The sequence below is a fragment of the Tenrec ecaudatus genome, chromosome 4 (assembly GCF_050624435.1).
Source record: "Tenrec ecaudatus isolate mTenEca1 chromosome 4, mTenEca1.hap1, whole genome shotgun sequence".
Lineage (NCBI taxonomy): Eukaryota > Metazoa > Chordata > Mammalia > Afrosoricida > Tenrecidae > Tenrec > Tenrec ecaudatus.
In genome coordinates, this window is record NC_134533.1 from 133,210,396 (window position 1) to 133,229,115 (window position 18,720).

An 18,720-nucleotide genomic window follows, 5' to 3' on the forward strand; every position below is an offset into this window, starting at 1 on the left:
AGCGGGCACTTGGACTATGTAGGTTAACTAGCGGGCACTTGGACTATCTAGGTTACCTAACGGGCACCTGGACTATCTAGATTACCTAGTGGGCACTTGGATTCTAAAGGTTACCTATCCGGCCCTTGGACTATGTAGGTTACCTAGTGGGCAATTGGACTATCTAGGTTAACTAGAGGGCACTTTTGCAATGCAGGTTCCCTAGCGGGCACTTTGACTATGTAGGTTCCCTAGAGGGCACTTGGACGATATAGGTTCCCTATGGGCACTTGGACTATCTAGGTGCCCTAATGGGCACTTGGAATACCTAGGTTCCCTTTCGGACACATGGACTATGTAGGTTCCTCATCGGGCACTTGGACTATGTAGGTTTACTAGCGGGCACTTGGACTATCTAGGTTACCTAGCGGGCACTTGGACTATGCAGGTTCCCTAGCGGGCACTTGGACTATGTTCGTCCCTTAGCGGGCCCTTGGACTATGTAGGTTCCCTATCGGGCAGTTGGACTATGTAGGTTAACTAGCGGGCCCTTAGACTATCTAGGTTACCTAGCGGGCACTAGGACTATGTACGTCTTCTAGCGGTCACTTGGACTATCTAGGTTAACTAGAGGGCCCTTGGACTATGTAGGTTAACTAGCGGGCACTTGGAATATCTAGGTTAACTAGCGGACCTTGGACTATGTAGGTTAACTAGCGGGCACTTGGACAATATAGGTAACCTAACGGGCACTTGGACTATCTAGGTTAGGTAACGGGCACTTGGACTACAGGTTACCTAGCGGGAACTTGGAATATGTAGGTTACCTAGAGGGCACTTGGACTATAGGTTAACTAGCGGGCACTTGGACTATATAGGTTACCTAGCGGCCCTTGGACTATGTTGGTTACCTACCGCGACTTGGACTATCTAAGTTAACGAACGTGCACTTGGACTATGTAAGTAACCTAGCGGGCACTTGGACAGTATAGGTTACCTAGCGGGCACTTGGCCTATCTAGGTTACCTAACGGGAACTTGGACTATGTAGGTTTACTAGCGGACACTTGGACGATCTAGGTTAACTAGCGGGCACTTGGACAATGCAGGTTCCCTAGCGGGCACTATGAATATGTAGCTTCCCTAGAGGGAACTTGGACTATATAGGTTCCCTATGGGCACTTGGACAATCTGGGTTCCCTAACGGGCACTTGGAATATGAAGATTCCCTATCGGGCACTTGGACTATGTAGGTTCCTCATTGTGCACTTGGACTATGTAGGTTCCCTATCGGGCACTTGGACTTTGTAGGTTAACTAGCGGGCCCTTGGACTATCTAGGTTACCTAGCGGGCACTTGGACTATCTAGGTTAACTAGAGGGCACTTGTACAATGCAGGTTCCCTAGCGGGCACTTTGACTATGTAGGTTCCCTAGAGGGCACTTGGACGATATAGGTTCCCTATGGGCACTTGGACTATCTAGGTGCCCTAATGGGCACTTGGAATACGTAGGTTCCCTTTTCGGACACTTGGACTATGTAGGTTCCTCAGCGGGCACTTGGACTATGTAGGTTAACTAGCGGGCACTTGGACTATCTAGGTTACCTAGCGGGCACTTGGATTTTGTAGGTTCCCTAGCGGGCACTTGGACTATGTTCGTCCCTTAGCGGGCTCTTGGACTATGTAGGTTCCCTATCGGGCAGTTGGACTATGTAGGTTATCTAGCGGGCCCTTAGACTATCTAGGTTACATAGCGGGCACTTGGACTATGTATGTCCCCTAGCGGGCACTTGGACTATCTAGGTTAACTAGAGGGCCCTTTGACTATGTAGGTTAACTAAGGGGCACTTGGAATATCTAGGTTAACTAGCGGACCTTGGACTATGTAGGTTAACTAGCGGGCACTTGGACGATCTAGGTTAAGTAGCGGGCACTTGGACTATCTAGGTTAACTAGCGGGCACTTGGACTATCTAGATTAACTAGCGGGCACTTGAACGATGCAGTTTCCTCAGCGGGCACTTGGACTATATAGGTAAATTAGTGGGCACTTGGATTATGGAGGTTACCTAGAAGGCAATTGGACTATGGAGGTTACCTAGCGGGCACTTGGACTATCTAGGTTAGCTAACGGGTACTTGGACTATCTAGGTTACCTAGCGGGCACTTGGACTATGTAGGTTACCTAGCGGGCACTTGGACTATCTAGGTTACCTAAAGGGCACTTGGACTATGCAGGTAACCTAGCGGGCACTTGAACTGTCTAAGTTACCTGCCGGCTCTTGGACTTTGTAGGTTACCTAGCGGGCAATTGTACTATCTAGGTTAACGAACGGGCACGTGGACTATGTAGGTAACCTCACGGGCACTTGGACTATCTAGGTTAGGTAACGGGCACTTTGACTATCTAGGTTACCTAGCGGGAACTTGGAATATGTAGGTTACCTAGAGGGCACTTGGACTATAGGTTACCTAGTGGCTCTTGGACTATGTAGGTTACCTAGCGCGACTTGGACTATCTAAGTTAACGAACGTGCACTTGGACTATGTAGGTAACCTAGCAGGCACTTGGACAGTATAGGTTACCTAGCGGGCACTTGGACTATCTAGGTTAACGAATGGGCACTTGGACTATGTAGGTTACCTAGCGGGCACTTGGACTATCTAGGTTAGCAAACCGGAACTTGGAATATCTAGGTTACCTAGCGGGCACTTGGACTATGTAGGATCCCTATCGGACATTTGTACTACTTAAGTTAACTAGCGGGCACTTTGACTATCTAGGTTAACTAGCGGGCACTTGAACTATCTAGGTCAACTAGCGGGCCATTGTACTATGTAGGTTAACTAGCGGGCACTTGTCCTATCTAGGTTACCTAAGGGGAACTTGGACTATGTAGGTTTACTAGCGGACACTTGGACGATCTAGGTTAACTAGAGGGCCCTTGGACAATGCAGGTTCCCTAGCGGGCACTATGAATATGTAGCTTCCCTAGAGGGCACTTGGACTATGTAGGTTCCCTATGGGCACTTGGACTATCTGGGTTCCCTAACGGGCACTTGGAATATGAAGATTCCCTATCGGGCACTTGGACTATGTAGGTTCCTCATTGGGCACTTGGACTATGTAGGTTCCCTATCGGGCACTTGGACTTTGTAGGTTAACTAGCGGGCCCTTGGACTATCTAGGTTCCCTAGAGGGCACTTGGACGATATAGGTTCCCTATGGGCACTTGGACTATCTAGGTGCCCTAATGGGCACTTAGAATACGTAGGTTCCCTTTCGGACACTTGGACTATGCAGGTTCCTAAGTGAGCACTTGGACTATGTAGGTTTACTAGCGGGCACTTGGACTATCTAGGTTACCTATCGGGCACTTGGACTATGCAGGTTCCCTAGCAGGCACTTGGACTATGTTCGTCCCTTAGCGGGCACTTGGACTATGTAGATTCCCTATCGGGTAATTGGACTATGTAGGTTAACTAGCGGGCCCGTAGACTATCTAGGTTACCTAGCGGGCACTTGGACTATGTACGTCCTCCAGCGGGCACTTGGACTATCTAGGTTAACTAGAGGGCCGTTGGACTATGTAGGTTAACTAGCAGGCCCTTGGACTATCTAGGTTACCTAGCGGGCACTTGGACTATCTAGGTTAACTAGAGGGCACTTGTACAATGCAGGTACCCTAGCGGGCACTTTGACTATGTAAGTTCCCTAGAGGGCACTTGGACTATATAGGTTCCCTATGGGCACTTGGACTATCTAGGTGCCCTAATGGGCACTTGGAATACATAGGTTCCCTTTTGGACACTTGGACTATGTAGGTTCCTCAGCGGGCACTTGGACTATGTAGGTTAACTAGCGGGCACTTGGACTATCTAGGTTACCTAGCGGGCACTTGGACTATGTAGGTTCCCTAGCGGGCACTTGGACTATGTTCGTCCCTTAGCGAGCGCTTGGACTATGTAGGTTCCCTATCGGGCAGTTGGACTATGTAGGTTAACTAGCGGGCCCTTAGACTATCTAGGTTACCTAGCGGACACTTGGACTATGTACTTCCCCTAGTGGGCACTTGGACTATCTAGGTTAACTAGAGGGCCCTTGGACTATGTAGGTTAACTAGCGGGCACTTGGAATATCTAGGTTAACTAGCGGACCTTGGACTATGTAGGTTAACTAGCGGGCACTTGGGCGATCTAGGTTAACTAGCGGGCACTTGGACGATCTAGGTTAACTAGCGGCCACTTGGACTATCTAGCTTAACTAGCGGGCACTTGAACTATCTAGATTAACTAGAGGGCACTTGGGTGATGCAGGTTCCCTGGCGGGCACTTGGACTATATAGGTTAATTAGCGGGCACTTGGACTATGGAGGTTAACTATCGGGCACTTGGACTGTCTAGGTTACCTAACGGGCACTTGGACTATGTAGGTTAATTAGCGGGCACTTGGACTATGTAGGTTACCTAGCGGGCACTTGGACTATCTAGGTTAAAGAACCGGCACGTGGACTATGTAGGTAACCTAACGGGCACTTGGACTATCTAGGTTATGTAACGGGCACTTGGACTATCTTGGTTACCTAGCGGGAACTTGGAATATGTAGGTTACCTAGCGGGCACTTGGACTATAGTTTAACTAGCGGGCACTTGGACTATATAGGTTACCTAGCGGGCCTTTGGATTATGTAGGTTACCTAGCGCGACTTGGACTATCTAAGTTAACGAACGTGCACTTGGACTATGTAGGTAACCTAGCGGGCACTTGGACAGTATAGGTTACCTAGCGGGCACTTGGACTATCTAGGTTAACGAATGGGCACTTGGACTATGTAGGTTACCTAGCGGGAACTTGGACTATCTAGATTAGTAAACCGGAACTTGGAATATCTAGGTTACCTAGCGGGCACTTGGACTATGTAGGTTACCTTGCGGGCACTTGGCCTATCTAGGTTACCTAACGGGAACTTGGACTATGTAGGTTTACTAGCGGACACTTGGACGATCTTGGTTAACTAGCGGGCACTTGGACAATGCAGGTTCCCTAGCGGGCACTATGAATATGTAGCTTCCCTAGAAGGCACTTGGACCATATAGGTTCCCTATGGGCACTTGGACTATCTGGGTTCCCTAACGGGCACTTGGAATATGAAGATTCCCTATCGGGCACTTGGACTATGTAGGTTCCTCATTGGGCACTTGGACTATGTAAGTTCCCTATCGGGCACTTGGACTATGTAGGTTAACTAGCGGGCCCTTCGACTATCTAGGTTACCTAGCGGGCACTTGGCTATCTAGGTTAACTAGCGGGCACTTGTACAATGCAGGTTCCCTAGCGGGCACTTTGACTATGTAGCTTCCCTAGAGGGCACATGGACTATATAGGTTCCCTATGGTTACTTGGACTATCTAGGTGCCCTAACGGGCACTTGGAATACGTAGGTTCCCTTTCGGACACTTGGACTATGTAGGTTCCTCAGCGGGCACTTGGACTATGTAGGTTATCTAGCGGGCACTTGGACTATCTAGGTTGCCCAGCGGGCACTTGGACTATGTACGTCCCCTAGCGGGCACTTGGACTATCGAGGTTAACTAGAGGGCCCTTGGACTATGTAGGTTAACTAGAGGGCACTTGGACTATCTAGGTTAAATATTGGACCTTGGACTATGTAGGTTAACTAGCGGGCTATTGGACGATCTATGTTAACTAGCGGGCACTTGGACTATCTAGGTTAATTAGCGGGACCTTAGACTATTTTTGTTAACTGGCGGGCACTTGGACGATGCAGGTTTCCCAGAGGGCACTTGGACTATGTAGGTTAATTAGCGGGCACTTGGACTATGTAGGTTACCTAGCGGGCACTTGGACTATCTAGGTTAAAGAACCGGCACATGGACTATGTAGGTAACCTAACGGGCACTTGGACTATCTAGGTTAGGTAACGGGCACTTGGACTATCTTGGTTACCTAGCGGGAACTTGGAATATGTAGGTTACCTAGCGGGCACTTGGACTATAGTTTAACTAGCGGGCACTTGGACTATATAGGTTACCTAGCGGGCCTTTGGATTATGTAGGTTACCTAGCGCGACTTGGACTATCTAAGTTAACGAACGTGCACTTGGACTATGTAGGTAACCTAGCGGGCACTTGGACAGTATAGGTTACCTAGCGGGCACTTGGACTATCTAGGTTAACGAATGGGCACTTGGACTATGTAGGTTACCTAGCGGGAACTTGGACTATCTAGATTAGTAAACCGGAACTTGGAATATCTAGGTTACCTAGCGGGCACTTGGACTATGTAGGTTACCTTGCGGGCACTTGGCCTATCTAGGTTACCTAACGGGAACTTGGACTATGTAGGTTTACTAGCGGACACTTGGACGATCTTGGTTAACTAGCGGGCACTTGGACAATGCAGGTTCCCTAGCGGGCACTATGAATATGTAGCTTCCCTAGAAGGCACTTGGACCATATAGGTTCCCTATGGGCACTTGGACTATCTGGGTTCCCTAACGGGCACTTGGAATATGAAGATTCCCTATCGGGTACTTGGACTATGTAGGTTCCTCATTGGGCACTTGGACTATGTAGGTTCCCTATCGGGCACTTGGACTATGTAGGTTAACTAGCGGGCCCTTCGACTATCTAGGTTACCTAGCGGGCACTTGGACTATCTAGGTTAACTAGCGGGCACTTGTACAATGCAGGTTCCCTAGCGGGCACTTTGACTATGTAGCTTCCCTAGAGGGCACATGGACTATATAGGTTCCCTATGGTTACTTGGACTATCTAGGTGCCCTAACGGGCACTTGGAATACGTAGGTTCCCTTTCGGACACTTGGACTATGTAGGTTCCTCAGCGGGCACTTGGACTATGTAGGTTATCTAGCGGGCACTTGGACTATCTAGGTTGCCCAGCGGGCACTTGGACTATGTACGTCCCCTAGCGGGCACTTGGACTATCGAGGTTAACTAGAGGGCCCTTGGACTATGTAGGTTAACTAGAGGGCACTTGGACTATCTAGGTTAAATATTGGACCTTGGACTATGTAGGTTACCTAGCGGGCACTTGGACTATCTAGGTTAACTAGCGGGCACTTGTACAATGCAGGTTCCCTAGCGGGCACTTTGACTATGTAGCTTCCCTAGAGGGCACTTGAACTATATAGGTTCCCTATGGTTACTTGGACTATCTAGGTGCCCTAACGGGCACTTGGAATACGTAGGTTCCCTTTCGGACACTTGGACTATGTAGGTTCCTCAGCGGGCACTTGGACTATGTAGGTTATCTAGCGGGCACTTGGACTATCTAGGTTGCCCAGCGGGCACTTGGACTATGTACGTCCCCTAGCGGGCACTTGGACTATCGAGGTTAACTAGAGGGCCCTTGGACTATGTAGGTTAACTAGAGGGCACTTGGACTATCTAGGTTAAATATTGGACCTTGGACTATGTAGGTTAACTAGCGGGCTATTGGACGATCTATGTTAACTAGCGGGCACTTGGACTATCTAGGTTAATTAGCGGGACCTTAGACTATTTTTGTTAACTGGCGGGCACTTGGACGATGCAGGTTTCCCAGAGGGCACTTGGACTATGTAGGTTCCCTAACGGGCACTTGGACTATGTAGGTCCCTTAGGGGGCACTTGGACTATGTTGGTTCCCTATCGGGCAGTTGGACTATGTGGGTATCCTAGCGGGCATTTGGACTATCTAGGTTACCTAGCAGGCACTTTGACAATCTAGGTTAACTAACGGGCACTTGGACTATGTAGGTCCCTAGCGGGCACTTGGACTATGTAGGTTACCTAGCAGGCACTTGGACTGTCTAGGTTACCTAGCGGGCACTTGAACTATCTAGGTTAACGAACGGGCCCTTGGACTATGTAGGTTAGCTAACAGGAACTTGGACTATCTAGGTTAATGAAAGGGCACTTGGACTATGGAGGTTACCTAGCGGGCACTTGGATTATCTAGGTTAGCTAACGGGTACTTGGACTATCTAGGTTCCCTAGCGGGCACTTGGACTATGTAGGTTCCCTAGCAGGGCTTTGACTATGTACGTTCTCTAACGGGCACTTGGACTATGTGGGTTCCCTAGCGGGCATTTGGACTATCTAGGTTACCTAACAGGCACTTGGACTATGTACGTTACTAGCGGGCATTTGGACTATGTAGGTTACCTAGCGGATACTTGGACTATGTAGGTTCCCCATCAGGGACTTGGACAATGTAGGTTAACTATCGAGCACTTGGACTATCTAGGTTAACTAGCGGGCCCTTGGACTATGTAGGTTAACTAGCGGGCTCTTGTACTATCTAGGTTAACGAACGGGCACGTGGACTATGTTGGTAACCAAGCGGGCACTTGGACAGTCTAGGTTACCTAGAGGGCACTTGGAAAATCTAGGTTAATGAATGGGAACTTGGACAATGTAGGTTACCTCGCGGGCACTTAGACTATTTGGGTACCCTAGCGGGCATTTGGACTATCTAGGTTACCTAACGGGCATTTGGACTATGTAGGTTCCCTAGCGGGCACTTGGATTATGTAGGTTCCCTTCTTGCACTTGGACTATGTAGTTTTCTAGCGGGCATTTGGACTATGTAGGTTACCTAGCGGGCACTTGGGCTATGTAGGTTCCCTAGCGAGCATTTGGACTATCTAGGTTACCTAACGGGCATTTGGACTACGTACGTTACTAGTGGGCATTTGGACTATGTAGGTTACCTAGCGGATACTTGGACTATGTAGGTTCCCCATCAGGGACTTGGACAATGTAGGTTAACTAGCGGGCCCTTGGACTATGTAGGTTAACTAGCGGGCCTTTTGACGATCTAGGTTAGCAAACGGGCACTTGGACTATGTAGGTTACCTAGCAGGCACTTGGACTGTCTAGGTTACCTAGCGGGCACTTGAACTATCTAGGTTAACGAACGGGCACTTGGACTATGTAGGTTAGCTAACAGGAACTTGGACTATCTAGGTTAACGAACGGGCACTTGGATTATGGATGTTACCTAGCGGGCACTTGGACTATGGAGGTTACCTAGCGGGCACTTGGACTGTCTAGGTTACCTAGCGGGCACTTGAACTATCTAGGTTAACGAACGGGCACTTGGACTATGTAGGTTAGCTAACAGGAACTTGGACTATCTAGGTTAACGAACGGGCACTTGGACTATGGATATTACCTAGCGGGCACTTGGACTATGGAGGTTACCTAGCGGGCACTTGGACTATCTAGGTTACCTAACGGGCACTTGGACTATGCAGGTAACCTAGCGGGCACTTGGACTGTTTAAGTTACCTAGAGGACACTTGGACTATAGGTTAACTAGCGGGCACTTGGACTATATAGGTTACCTAGCGGCCCTTAGACTATGTTGGTTACCTACCGCGACTTGGACTATCTAAGTTAACGAACGTGCACTTGGACTATGTAAGTAACCTAGCGGGCACTTGGACAGTATAGGTTACCTAGCGGGCACTTGGACTATCTAGGTTAGCAAACCGGAACTTGGAATATCTAGGTTAACGAACGGGCACTTGGACTATGGATGTTACCTAGCGGGCACTTGGACTATGGAGGTTACCTAGCGGGCACTTGGACTGTCTAGGTTACCTAACGGGCACTTGGACTATGTAGGTTAATTAGCGGGCACTTGGACTATGTAGGTTAATTAGCGGGCACTTGGACTATCTATGTTAACGAACCAGCACGTGTACTATGTAGGTAACCTAATGGGCACTTGGACTATCTAGGTTAGGTAATGGGCACTTGGACTATCTAGGTTACCTAGCGGGAACTTGGAATATGTAGGTTACCTAGCGGGCACTTGGACTATGTACGTTACTAGCGGGCATTTGGACTATGTAGGTTACCTAGCGGATACTTGGACTATGTAGGTTCCCCATCAGGGACTTGGACAATGTAGGTTAACTAGCGGGCACTTGGACTATCTAGGTTAACTAGCGGGCCCTTGGACTATGTAGGTTAACTAGCGGGCCCTTTGACGATCTAGGTTAGCAAACGGGCACTTGGACTATGTAGGTTACCTAGCAGGCACTTGGACTGTCTAGGTTACCTAGCGGGCACTTGAACTATCTAGGTTAACGAACGGGCACTTGGACTATGTAGGTTAGCTAACAGGAACTTGGACTATCTAGGTTAACGAACGGGCACTTGGACTATGGAGGTTACCTAGCGGGCACTTGGACTATGGAGGTTACCTAGCGGGCACTTGGACTATCTAGGTTAGCTAACGGGTACTTGGACTATCTAGGTTACCTAGCGGGCACTTGGGCTATGTAGGTTACCTAGCGGGCACTTGGACTATCTAGGTTACCTAACGGGCACTTGGACTATGCAGGTAACCTAGCGGGCACTTGGACTGTTTAAGTTAACCAGCGGGCACTTGGACTATGTAGGTTAACTAGCGGGCACTTGGACTATCTAGGTTACCTAACGGGCACCTGGACTATCTAGATTACCTAGTGGGCACTTGGATTCTAAAGGTTACCTATCCTGCCCTTGGACTATGTAGGTTACCTAGTGGGCAATTGGACTACCTAGGTTAACTAGAGGGCACTTGTGCAATGCAGGTTCCCTAGCGGGCACTTTGACTATGTAGGTTCCCTAGAGGGCACTTGGACGATATAGATTCCCTATGGGCACTTGGACTATCTAGGTGCCCTAATGGGCACTTGGAATACCTAGGTTCCCTTTCGGACACTTGGACTATGTAGGTTCCTCATCGGGCACTTGGACTATGTAGGTTAACTAGCGGGCACTTGGACTATCTAGGTTACCTAGCGGGCACTTGGACTATGCAGGTTCCCTAGCGGGCACTTGGACTATGTTCGTCCCTTAGCGGGCACTTGGACTATGTAGGTTCCCTATCGGGCAGTTGGACTATGTAGGTTAACTAGCGGGCCCTTAGACTATCTAGGTTACCTAGCGGGCACTTGGACTATGTACATCTTCTAGCGGTCACTTGGACTATCTAGGTTAACTAGAGGGCCCTTGGACTATGTAGGTTAACTAGCGGGCACTTGGAATATCTAGGTTAACTAGCGGACCTTGGACTATGTAGGTTAACTAGCGGGCACTTGGGCGATCTAGGTTAACTAGCGGGCACTTGGACGATCTAGGTTAACTAGCGGCCACTTGGACTATCTAGCTTAACTAGCGGGCACTTGAACTATCTAGATTAACTAGAGGGCACTTGGATGATGCAGGTTCCCTGGCGGGCACTTGGACTATATAGGTTAATTAGCGGGCACTTGGACTATGGAGGTTAACTATCGGGCACTTGGACTGTCTAGGTTACCTAACGGGCACTTGGACTATGTAGGTTAATTAGCGGGCACTTGGACTATGTAGGTTACCTAGCGGGCACTTGGACTATCTAGGTTAAAGAACCGGCACGTGGACTATGTAGGTAACCTAACGGGCACTTGGACTATCTAGGTTAGGTAACGGGCACTTGGACTATCTTGGTTACCTAGCGGGAACTTGGAATATGTAGGTTACCTAGCGGGCACTTGGACTATAGTTTAACTAGCGGGCACTTGGACTATATAGGTTACCTAGCGGGCCTTTGGATTATGTAGGTTACCTAGCGCGACTTGGACTATCTAAGTTAACGAACGTGCACTTGGACTATGTAGGTAACCTAGCGGGCACTTGGACAGTATAGGTTACCTAGCGGGCACTTGGACTATCTAGGTTAACGAATGGGCACTTGGACTATGTAGGTTACCTAGCGGGAACTTGGACTATCTAGATTAGTAAACCGGAACTTGGAATATCTAGGTTACCTAGCGGGCACTTGGACTATGTAGGTTACCTTGCGGGCACTTGGCCTATCTAGGTTACCTAACGGGAACTTGGACTATGTAGGTTTACTAGCGGACACTTGGACGATCTTGGTTAACTAGCGGGCACTTGGACAATGCAGGTTCCCTAGCGGGCACTATGAATATGTAGCTTCCCTAGAAGGCACTTGGACCATATAGGTTCCCTATGGGCACTTGGACTATCAGGGTTCCCTAACGGGCACTTGGAATATGAAGATTCCCTATCGGGCACTTGGACTATGTAGGTTCCTCATTGGGCACTTGGACTATGTAAGTTCCCTATCGGGCACTTGGACTATGTAGGTTAACTAGCGGGCCCTTCGACTATCTAGGTTACCTAGCGGGCACTTGGCTATCTAGGTTAACTAGCGGGCACTTGTACAATGCAGGTTCCCTAGCGGGCACTTTGACTATGTAGCTTCCCTAGAGGGCACATGGACTATATAGGTTCCCTATGGTTACTTGGACTATCTAGGTGCCCTAACGGGCACTTGGAATACGTAGGTTCCCTTTCGGACACTTGGACTATGTAGGTTCCTCAGCGGGCACTTGGACTATGTAGGTTATCTAGCGGGCACTTGGACTATCTAGGTTGCCCAGCGGGCACTTGGACTATGTACGTCCCCTAGCGGGCACTTGGACTATTGAGGTTAACTAGAGGGCCCTTGGACTATGTAGGTTAACTAGAGGGCACTTGGACTATCTAGGTTAACTATTGGACCTTGGACTATGTAGGTTAACTAGCGGGCTATTGGACGATCTATGTTAACTAGCGGGCACTTGGACTATCTAGGTTAATTAGCGGGACCTTAGACTATTTTTGTTAACTGGCGGGCACTTGGACGATGCAGGTTTCCCAGAGGGCACTTGGACTATGTAGGTTAATTAGCGGGCACTTGGACTATGTAGGTTACCTAGCGGGCACTTGGACTATCTAGGTTAAAGAACCGGCACATGGACTATGTAGGTAACCTAACGGGCACTTGGACTATCTAGGTTAGGTAACGGGCACTTGGACTATCTTGGTTACCTAGCGGGAACTTGGAATATGTAGGTTACCTAGCGGGCACTTGGACTATAGTTTAACTAGCGGGCACTTGGACTATATAGGTTACCTAGCGGGCCTTTGGATTATGTAGGTTACCTAGCGCGACTTGGACTATCTAAGTTAACGAACGTGCACTTGGACTATGTAGGTAACCTAGCGGGCACTTGGACAGTATAGGTTACCTAGCGGGCACTTGGACTATCTAGGTTAACGAATGGGCACTTGGACTATGTAGGTTACCTAGCGGGAACTTGGACTATCTAGATTAGTAAACCGGAACTTGGAATATCTAGGTTACCTAGCGGGCACTTGGACTATGTAGGTTACCTTGCGGGCACTTGGCCTATCTAGGTTACCTAACGGGAACTTGGACTATGTAGGTTTACTAGCGGACACTTGGACGATCTTGGTTAACTAGCGGGCACTTGGACAATGCAGGTTCCCTAGCGGGCACTATGAATATGTAGCTTCCCTAGAAGGCACTTGGACCATATAGGTTCCCTATGGGCACTTGGACTATCTGGGTTCCCTAACGGGCACTTGGAATATGAAGATTCCCTATCGGGTACTTGGACTATGTAGGTTCCTCATTGGGCACTTGGACTATGTAGGTTCCCTATCGGGCACTTGGACTATGTAGGTTAACTAGCGGGCCCTTCGACTATCTAGGTTACCTAGCGGGCACTTGGACTATCTAGGTTAACTAGCGGGCACTTGTACAATGCAGGTTCCCTAGCGGGCACTTTGACTATGTAGCTTCCCTAGAGGGCACATGGACTATATAGGTTCCCTATGGTTACTTGGACTATCTAGGTGCCCTAACGGGCACTTGGAATACGTAGGTTCCCTTTCGGACACTTGGACTATGTAGGTTCCTCAGCGGGCACTTGGACTATGTAGGTTATCTAGCGGGCACTTGGACTATCTAGGTTGCCCAGCGGGCACTTGGACTATGTACGTCCCCTAGCGGGCACTTGGACTATCGAGGTTAACTAGAGGGCCCTTGGACTATGTAGGTTAACTAGAGGGCACTTGGACTATCTAGGTTAAATATTGGACCTTGGACTATGTAGGTTAACTAGCGGGCTATTGGACGATCTATGTTAACTAGCGGGCACTTGGACTATCTAGGTTAATTAGCGGGACCTTAGACTATTTTTGTTAACTGGCGGGCACTTGGACGATGCAGGTTTCCCAGAGGGCACTTGGACTATGTAGGTTCCCTAACGGGCACTTGGACTATGTAGGTCCCTTAGGGGGCACTTGGACTATGTTGGTTCCCTATCGGGCAGTTGGACTATGTGGGTATCCTAGCGGGCATTTGGACTATCTAGGTTACCTAGCAGGCACTTTGACTATCTAGGTTAACTAACGGGCACTTGGACTATGTAGGTCCCTAGCGGGCACTTGGACTATGTAGGTTACCTAGCAGGCACTTGGACTGTCTAGGTTACCTAGCGGGCACTTGAACTATCTAGGTTAACGAACGGGCCCTTGGACTATGTAGGTTAGCTAACAGGAACTTGGACTATCTAGGTTAATGAAAGGGCACTTGGACTATGGAGGTTACCTAGCGGGCACTTGGATAATCTAGGTTAGCTAACGGGTACTTGGACTATCTAGGTTCCCTAGCGGGCACTTGGACTATGTAGGTTCCCTAGCAGGGCTTTGACTATGTACGTTCTCTAACGGGCACTTGGACTATGTGGGTTCCCTAGCGGGCATTTGGACTATCTAGGTTACCTAACAGGCACTTGGACTATGTACGTTACTAGCGGGCATTTGGACTATGTAGGTTACCTAGCGGATACTTGGACTATGTAGGTTCCCCATCAGGGACTTGGACAATGTAGGTTAACTATCGAGCACTTGGACTATCTAGGTTAACTAGCGGGCCCTTGGACTATGTAGGTTAACTAGCGGGCTCTTGTACTATCTAGGTTAACGAACGGGCACGTGGACTATGTTGGTAACCAAGCGGGCACTTGGACAGTCTAGGTTACCTAGAGGGCACTTGGAAAATCTAGGTTAATGAATGGGAACTTGGACAATGTAGGTTACCTCGCGGGCACTTAGACTATTTGGGTACCCTAGCGGGCATTTGGACTATCTAGGTTACCTAACGGGCATTTGGACTATGTAGGTTCCCTAGCGGGCACTTGGATTATGTAGGTTCCCTTCTTGCACTTGGACTATGTAGTTTTCTAGCGGGCATTTGGACTATGTAGGTTACCTAGCGGGCACTTGGGCTATGTAGGTTCCCTAGCGAGCATTTGGACTATCTAGGTTACCTAACGGGCATTTGGACTACGTACGTTACTAGTGGGCATTTGGACTATGTAGGTTACCTAGCGGATACTTGGACTATGTAGGTTCCCCATCAGGGACTTGGACAATGTAGGTTAACTAGCGGGCACTTGGACTATCTAGGTTAACTAGAGGGCCCTTGGACTATGTAGGTTAACTAGCGGGCCTTTTGACGATCTAGGTTAGCAAACGGGCACTTGGACTATGTAGGTTACCTAGCAGGCACTTGGACTGTCTAGGTTACCTAGCGGGCACTTGAACTATCTAGGTTAACGAACGGGCACTTGGACTATGTAGGTTAGCTAACAGGAACTTGGACTATCTAGGTTAACGAACGGGCACTTGGATTATGGATGTTACCTAGCGGGCACTTGGACTATGGAGGTTACCTAGCGGGCACTTGGACTGTCTAGGTTACCTAGCGGGCACTTGAACTATCTAGGTTAACGAACGGGCACTTGGACTATGTAGGTTAGCTAACAGGAACTTGGACTATCTAGGTTAACGAACGGGCACTTGGACTATGGATATTACCTAGCGGGCACTTGGACTATGGAGGTTACCTAGCGGGCACTTGGACTATCTAGGTTACCTAACGGGCACTTGGACTATGCAGGTAACCTAGCGGGCACTTGGACTGTTTAAGTTACCTAGAGGACACTTGGACTATAGGTTAACTAGCGGGCACTTGGACTATATAGGTTACCTAGCGGCCCTTAGACTATGTTGGTTACCTACCGCGACTTGGACTATCTAAGTTAACGAACGTGCACTTGGACTATGTAAGTAACCTAGCGGGCACTTGGACAGTATAGGTTACCTAGCGGTCACTTGGACTATCTAGGTTAGCAAACCGGAACTTGGAATATCTAGGTTAACGAACGGGCACTTGGACTATGGATGTTACCTAGCGGGCACTTGGACTATGGAGGTTACCTAGCGGGCACTTGGACTGTCTAGGTTACCTAACGGGCACTTGGACTATGTAGGTTAATTAGCGGGCACTTGGACTATGTAGGTTAATTAGCGGGCACTTGGACTATCTATGTTAACGAACCGGCACGTGTACTATGTAGGTAACCTAATGGGCACTTGGACTATCTAGGTTAGGTAACGGGCACTTGGACTATCTAGGTTACCTAGCGGGAACTTGGAATATGTAGGTTACCTAGCGGGCACTTGGACTATGTACGTTACTAGCGGGCATTTGGACTATGTAGGTTACCTAGCGGATACTTGGACTATGTAGGTTCCCCATCAGGGACTTGGACAATGTAGGTTAACTAGCGGGCACTTGGACTATCTAGGTTAACTAGCGGGCCCTTGGACTATGTAGGTTAACTAGCGGGCCCTTTGACGATCTAGGTTAGCAAACGGGCACTTGGACTATGTAGGTTACCTAGCAGGCACTTGGACTGTCTAGGTTACCTAGCGGGCACTTGAACTATCTAGGTTAACGAACGGGCACTTGGACTATGTAGGTTAGCTAACAGGAACTTGGACTATCTAGGTTAACGAACGGGCACTTGGACTATGGAGGTTACCTAGCGGGCACTTGGACTATGGAGGTTACCTAGCGGGCACTTGGACTATCTAGGTTAGCTAACGGGTACTTGGACTATCTAGGTTACCTAGCGGGCACTTGGGCTATGTAGGTTACCTAGCGGGCACTTGGACTATCTAGGTTACCTAACGGGCACTTGGACTATGCAGGTAACCTAGCGGGCACTTGGACTGTTTAAGTTAACCAGCGGGCACTTGGACTATGTAGGTTAACTAGCGGGCACTTGGACTATCTAGGTTACCTAACGGGCACCTGGACTATCTAGATTACCTAGTGGGCACTTGGATTCTAAAGGTTACCTATCCGGCCCTTGGACTATGTAGGTTACCTAGTGGGCAATTGGACTACCTAGGTTAACTAGAGGGCACTTGTGCAATGCAGGTTCCCTAGCGGGCACTTTGACTATGTAGGTTCCCTAGAGGGCACTTGGACGATATAGATTCCCTATGGGCACTTGGACTATCTAGGTGCCCTAATGGGCACTTGGAATACCTAGGTTCCCTTTCGGACACTTGGACTATGTAGGTTCCTCATCGGGCACTTGGACTATGTAGGTTAACTAGCGGGCACTTGGACTATCTAGGTTACCTAGCGGGCACTTGGACTATGCAGGTTCCCTAGCGGGCACTTGGACTATGTTCGTCCCTTAGCGGGCACTTGGACTATGTAGGTTCCCTATCGGGCAGTTGGACTATGTAGGTTAACTAGCGGGCCCTTAGACTATCTAGGTTACCTAGCGGGCACTTGGACTATGTACATCTTCTAGCGGTCACTTGGACTATCTAGGTTAACTAGAGGGCCCTTGGACTATGTAGGTTAACTAGCGGGCACTTGGAATATCTAGGTTAACTAGCGGACCTTGGACTATGTAGGTTAACTAGCGGGCACTTGGACAATATAGGTAACCTAACGGGCACTTGGACTATCTAGGTTAGGTAACGGGCACTTGGACTACAGGTTACCTAGCGGGAACTTGGAATATGTAGGTTACCTAGAGGGCACTTGGACTATAGGTTAACTAGCGGGCACTTGGACTATATAGGTTACCTAGCGGCCCTTGGACTATGTTGGTTACCTACCGCGACTTGGACTATCTAAGTTAACGAACGTGCACTTGGACTATGTAAGTAACCTAGCGGGCACTTGGACAGTATAGGTTACCTAGCGGGCACTTGGACTATCTAGGTTAACGAATGGGCACTTGGACTATGTAGGTTACCTAGCGGGCACTTGGACTATCTAGGTTAGCAAACTGGAACTTGGAATATCTAGGTTACCTAGCGGGCACTTGGACTATGTAGGATCCCTATTGGACATTTGTACTACTTAGGTTAACTAGCGGGCACTTTGACTATCTAGGTTAACTAGCGGGCACTTGGACTATCTAGGTCAACTAGCGGGCCATTGTACTATGTAGGTTAACTAGCGGGCACTTGGCCTATCTAGGTTACCTAACGGGAACTTGGACTATGTAGGTTTACTAGCGGACACTTGGACGATCTTGGTTAACTAGCGGGCACTTGGACAATGCAGGTTCCCTAGCGGGCACTATGAATATGTAGCTTCCCTAGAGGGAACTTGGACTATATAGGTTCCCTATGGGCACTTGGACAATCTGGGTTCCCTAACGGGCACTTGGAATATGAAGATTCCCTATCGGGCACTTGGACTATGTAGGTTCCTCATTGGGCACTTGGACTATGTAGGTTCCCTATCGGGCACTTGGACTTTGTAGGTTAACTAGCGGGCCCTTGGAATATCTAGGTTACCTAGCGGGCACTTGGACAATCTAGGTTAACTAGAGGGCACTTGTACAATGCAGGTTCCCTAGCTGGCACTTTGACTATGTAGGTTCCCTAGAGGGCACTTGGACGATATAGGTTCCCTATGGGCACTTGGACTATCTAGGTGCCCTAATGGGCACTTGGAATACGTAGGTTCCCTTTTCGGACA